The 6,495-nt window shown below is 49.9% G+C and overlaps 1 long non-coding RNA gene across 1 annotated transcript; it reads right to left on the minus strand.

Moving 5' to 3' along the window:
• Positions 1–242: 242 nt before the first annotated feature.
• Positions 243–6,024, minus strand: LOC125092656 (uncharacterized). Its single transcript, XR_007125032.1, has 3 exons — positions 5,928–6,024; positions 597–600; positions 243–253 (listed from the first exon to the last, which is right to left on the minus strand). It is a non-coding gene; the product is annotated as an uncharacterized LOC125092656 (long non-coding RNA).
• Positions 6,025–6,495: the final 471 nt, after the last annotated feature.

Genomic DNA, 6,495 nt, shown 5'->3' on the forward strand with positions numbered 1-6,495 from the left:
CCCGTCACTCGGGCGCATGTCATCCTTCTGTCTGGTGGAGTCTGGAGAAGGGCCTCGATAGCGTGGGTGGTGGTCAATATGAGATTTTGACCCAAAGTCAATTTACTTGCATCCTTGACCAGGAGGGCCATGGCAGCAATTATGTGGAGACACGGGGTGAGCCCAGCCACTACTGGATCTAGTTTCTTGTTAAGATAGGCTACTGGCCTCTTCCAAGGCCCCAGAATCTGAGTCAAAATTCCTTTGGCTATCCCTGCTTTTTCATCCACATCCAAGTGGAAGGACTTGGTAACATCTGGGATGGCCACTGCTGGAGCAGTCAGTAAGGCTGTTTGTAATTCCCGAAATGTTCCTTCTGCCTCATCTATCCACTCTACCATAGTGAGCCCCCCTTTTGCCAGTTCGTTGAGAGCTCAGGCAATCTTGGCAAACCACGGTATCTGTAGTCTGCAGTAGCCCACCATCCCAAGAAACTCCCTCACTTGTTGGGACGTGGTGGGGCGGGGGTAACGGGTGATCACCTGTTTCCTGGCCTCAGAAAGTGAAGAGCAATCCCTTGTGGAGATCAAAGCCTAGATAAGTGGCGTGGCTCTGACAGAACTGTGCTTTCCTTGCTGACACCCGATGCCCTTTTTCCTGCAGATTCTATAGGAGAGTTCTCGTCCCCCGCAAACATGACTCATAGTCCTCAGCGGCTATTAGCAAGTCATCAACATACTGTAACAGAGTGACTCCTGGGTTGGAGGTTCTGTACTTATGCAAATCCTCGTGTAGAGCCTCGTCAAAAATGGTGGGTGAATTCTTGAATCCTTGGGGAAGTCTTGTCCATGTGAGCTGGCCTTGGAATCCTTCCTATGGGTCAGACCATTCAAAAGCCTAGAGGGACTGAGATTCCCTTGCTAAAGATATGCATAAATATGCATGCTTGAGTTCTAAGATAGTATACACAGTTCTTTTGGGGCCCAAGAGGGAGAGTAGGGTATAGTGGTTAGGCGCTGTTGGGTGGATATTAACTTCCCACAAGTCCTGAACGAGTCAGTACTCCCCAGTCTTGGCCTTTTTGATGGGCAACAAAGGTGTGATCCATGGAGATTTGCAAGAAACTAGGATCCCGTCTCCTTGGAGGCGGTTAATGTGTTTTCTGATCCCTTCCTTTGCTTCCCGGGGAAGGGGGTACTGCCAAACGTGAACAGCCGTAGCTGTCGCCTTTAATTGTACCACCACTGGCCATGCCAGGGGGCTTCCCTTCTGCCCAGACCTGGGGAAACTCGTCCTGTAGGATTTGGAGAAGGATCCCCTCCTTTATTTCCTCTGGCTGTGAGACTGGCTCAGAAAGGAAGTATTCATCTACTGCTGCCATAAGCACCTGTACAGTGGGTTGTCTCAAGGATACAGTCATGTCTCCTTCCGAGTACTGAATTCCAGCTCATAACTTGTGGAGGAGATCTTTTCCCATCAAGTTATATGGGGCACTAGGGAGGACCTAAAATCGATGTTTAACTACTCCCGAGGCCAAATTTAAAGTCCTTTCTGTTGTCCATTTATGTCTCTCTGTGCCATTTGCTCCTTGTACACAGACTTCCTCTCCATATAGTTTTCCCATAGGTTTAAGTAATGAAAATTGGGCTCCCAAGTCCAGCAAAAATCAACTGATTTCCCCTCGACTTTAATTTTTTATCTGGTGGCCAGCATTGCCATATTCATTTTGGGGCACTCCCTAGCCCAGTTTCCTTTTCTTGTACAGTAAGCACACTGATCTGAATCTAAGTCTTCCCGCCTGCCTTCTCTGTGCTTAGGTTTTTCCTTCCATTTACTATCCCCTACCTATCTCATCTAGTGCCAAAACCGTAACCAGCTTTTTGTTTTTCATCCTCCTGTGCATCCCTGTTGTTAAACACCTTTTCTGATATTCCCACTAACTCAAATTCTCCCCGTCAAATCCTTCAATTTTCTGAAGTTTCCTTCCTATATATGGAGCTGACTGACTGGCAAAAGCAAGTTTCACTGCCCCTTGATTTTCGAGTGCCTCAGGGTCAGTCGGGCTATGTATTTTATAGGCTTCAATAAGCCTTTCTAGGAAGGTCCTGGAGACTCATTCTTACCTTGAGTCATTGTACTAATTCTCGATTAGTCTGAGTGCAGCTTTTATTTCTGGAAATTTTTACCCATTTCAGTTCCAGGATTTCAACATATCAAAGACCTGTATTTGTTCTGAAAGTGTCCATATTAATTTCCTTTAAGGGGGAATTTATCTTACAAGAAAATTAAAGCAATTACAAATGATAAAAACTCAGAAAAGATATGGTTAAATATCAAATGATGACCCCTATCAAAACATTAAAACTTTAGGAAATGTATAGAACCTCTGCAGTAGTTACAGCATTTACCCAAATGTAACCCAAGGTTTATCATTGATTTAGCAGTACTTTCTGAGTAACTTAGCATATCAAGGAAAAGCCTTATGAGTCAAAGAGATCTCATTTACAATTCTAGATGGGCAAAGAGAAAACCATTTACATATTCTTAGAAACATCTCAATCTCTAGTGAAGACTAAGTATTAACCAATTGTGAACTGTTGCAACAGCATTTAAGCACAAAACATGTTTACCAACATATTTCAAAAGCACAATCCCAGTTCTGGCAACCAGTGCCCTAGCACTTCATCCCATTTGTCATCCAAGTAATATTTCAAAGCTTCAGGTTACCAAAGACTCTGAAAGCTACTTTAACAATTGCCCATTAAAACCCTGAGACAGACAATTAACCATCAGTTCAGTCATCTCTTTGCTAACAGATTTCATGTTCCACCTGGGCCTATTCCACTTCAGACGCCATGCTTTCCCCGCCAGAAAGGGGGAGGGGCTAGGCAGTCCACGTTGGGCCACAGAAGGCAAGGAATTCCCCGAAACAAAGGGAGTTTTGGCAGCTGCTTGGGAATATTCCTTAAAGTCTCCATCTCGAGTTCGGTTCATCCCACAGCGCCAATTCTGCTTACCAAAAGTGGCCCACTAGGCACTCATATTCCACGCCTGGCTCCATTGAGCATCAGCATTGAGCACCTTAACCCAACATTAGACTAACTCCAGTTGGCTCCAGTTATATCCCTTAACACACGAAATGAGTGAGGGAGAAGCCCCACATCTATTATGAGGAATGGAGAGACGAAAGTCAGAGTCCCCTTACTCTCTGCCTGGCCCATCCCTTCAATCATAACAAACAACACAACAGACAACAAAAAGACAGCCACAGATCCAGCTGTCCTGCCACCAGTGGGGATTTTCTTGGTCCCCGGTGACCACCTAGGGGGACTCGAACCCCCCACCACCACTTAGGGGTACAGGAACCCCCTGGCCACTGCCTAGAGGGACTGGAACCTGCCAGCAGGCCCCTGAGCATCCAGGGGGACTCGAACCCTCTGGCAGGCCCCTTACCACCCAGGGGGACTCAAAACCCCTGAGTATCTAGGGGGACTCAAACCCCCTGGCGATCTACCAGTGGAGGGACAGGGTGTCCCTGCATCCACTCCAGCCCTGGGGAGCATGGCTGCATCCAGCTTCTCCCTGGTCGGCTGTACCCTGGAGCTCCAACCAGATAGATAAGATCCCAACACCTCCAGAGGCTTTTCCCAGAAATTCCGATGTTGGCTCAGTTCTCATCATTTGATCCAGGACGAGCCCCCAATGTTAGGGTCCGATATCAAAGAAATGAGACTGACACAAAGCAAAAGTCAAGCAAAGCTTTATTTTGCGCCAAGCATCGAAAATCAAACAGACCAGTCAGGACCATCTCATACAAAGAGGCGAAGATGACCAGGACACCAACCCCGACTACTTCCCTTATCTGACATTTCCCTTACCTGATGACTACCCGTACCCGATGACTCCCCCTACCTGACAACTCCCCTACCCGAAGACGATGTTCCTGGGGGCGCTTCTCCCCGGCATGGCCAGTTCCTGATAACAATGCCCCCAGGGGTGCTGCTCCCCAGCGGTGCTGCTCTCCAGCGAGGCCGCTCCCTGGCGACGCTCATTATGCTCCCGACGTCTACCTGAATGATCCTGATGCTATCACTACTACACTACTACCCAACAGCTATCCCAAAGGCTATCCCAACAGCTACCCCAACGGCTACCCCAACAGCTACCCCATCGGGTACATCAATGGCTACTACTACTCCTACTACTACTCCCCCCCCCCGCCTCACAGACTAACCTTTATAAGGTGGTTGAGCCCGGCACACACAGGTAGCCAATGAGATTGCAACACACAAGAGTAAATATATGTAGGCCCCACTGATTGGATGTCTCCATCTGGCCTGGCCCACGACTATATCCGACGTTTGCAAGAAAGTTCCTCTGGTTAACCAGGCCCTCATACAGGCCCTCACAGGCAGGACACCTTGCTATTGGCCTGGTGTCAAGCCTTCAGGGTAGAAGAAGCCTTCATGGACCATGAGGCCACGCCAATGCTTGAGGGCCGCCTTGGGCACAAACACACATTGTGATCCTCAGCGTGAGACCTGTGTTCAAGTAAGGCCCCTCTGTGGCTGGGAGCCAGCATATGGGATGTGCTGTGCCCCTAAGCCCCCATTCCTAACCAGAGTTCGGGTTTTCTAGTCGCCCATACCCAGGACTCTGCTCTGGAATCCCTCTATTGGAGGGGCACCTGAATCAGACAACAGGACTCCTCCCTTCCCACAGAATGACCCCAAACTCGTGGGAGCTGTGCCAAATCTTCAGAGACAGAGACTCGACCATGACCCATGTCAGAGGCCACCCTGACATTCCACGGCCATCCTTGACACAAAATCCAGAGAAAAAAGCCAGAGCAACTGCCTCCCACTCACCTTCTTTCATATCCTGAGGAGCTCCCCTCTCGGTCTGTAGATCGGGTCTGCCATACCCTCGGCCCCAAAACTAAGCCAAGTTTGTGTTTTCACCTTTCTGTCCCCACAGCCCTGGCCCACACACCCTCCAGGCTGGGGACTCTGGAGCCACAATGCAGGATGGTGCCTGCCATCTCCAGGAAAACTGTACCCATTCCTTTGGCAAAAACAGATTAGGAGAAACCTCCAAGGCCCCCAAGGCCATCCCAATAGTGGAGGATGCCCTGTACATACAGGGCCATTCTGACCCAAGCTGAGCAACTACTTCCACTCAGACACACAGACCGATGTCTCCAGAGACAGGAGATTGAACAGGAGAGGCCCCTAGGCCCTAATCTGAATCCTAGCTTGGGTTTCCAGGCATCCCTCCTCAGAGGCCGGGTTTTGAATACCAGAATATGGGGGTTTCCTGAGGCAACAATTGGAACACCTCTCATCTCCACATGTGAAGCTTGCTCTTTGGAGCTGTGTCAAACCCTCTGGATAGGAGAATCCTGCAGGGCCCCCGAGCCACCACCACATTCCAAGGTCTCCATGGACACAAAACCACATGATGTCCCATCCCCTGGAGAGTCCAATTCAACTCAGCCCCCTTGGTAGTTCGCCCCAGAGCCAGCAGTTCGAAATGGCCTTGTCACTAGGAGCCAAAGGGAATGCGAGTTTGGACGTCTAGGCATCCATCCTTAGAAGCCTGCTCTCGAGTCTTTATGTATGGGGGGTCCTGGAGCTATCCACCAAGACTTGACTGTCCCATAGAAGGAAACATTGCGGTTTGGAGCAGCTCACAATCCCCAGCGTGGGAAAGCCTCCATGGCCTCCTGAGACCTCCACCCCCTTAATAAAGGGGCCATGATGGACGCAAACTCCAGCCTGAACCAACGTCTGATACTCGCCCTGACTTCAGATGCAGAAGATCTCGATTCAGACTCTGCAGAGTGGGACTGCTGTGTCCTCAGGCCCAAACATAATCCTAGCTTGTGTTTTCAGAATTCCGTCCTCCCACTCCTGGCCCTGAAGCCATCCAGATTGGGAATTCTGGACCCACAATGCAGCACTCTGTCTGCCCACCAGATTAAAAACGTTGCCCTATGGGGCTACCCAGAAACCCCAAATGAGGATCAACCTGCATGGCCCTCGAATGCACCCCAATTTCCTAGGCTCCCTTGGGCACTAATGCTTTGTCTGACACAGACAGCCCAGACTTCCCGAAAGACACCCAGACAGCTGGCCGCACGCCCAGCACATCTGACTGGCAATGGCCTTAGGCCGTCATCTCTTCCCAACCTGGGTTGTCAGGCATCTGAACCTAGACCTTATCTCCAATCACTGCACAGGGGGGAACCTGATGCATACATCAGAACTCCTCCTTCTCCACGGCAGGAAACCTTGCTGTTGGCATGGTTTCAAGCCTTCAGGGTAGGAGAAACCTGAATGGCCCATGAGGCCACGCCCAATCTTGAGGGCTGCCTTGGGCACAAACACGCATTGTGACCCTCAGCATGAATCCCGTGTTCAAGTAAGGCCTCTCTGTGTCTGGACCAGGAGACTGCATATGGGGCTTGCTTTGCCCTGAGGACCCAATCCAAACCAGAAGTTGGGTTTTCGAGTT

The sequence above is a fragment of the Lutra lutra genome, unplaced genomic scaffold (genome assembly GCF_902655055.1).
Source record: "Lutra lutra unplaced genomic scaffold, mLutLut1.2, whole genome shotgun sequence".
Lineage (NCBI taxonomy): Eukaryota > Metazoa > Chordata > Mammalia > Carnivora > Mustelidae > Lutra > Lutra lutra.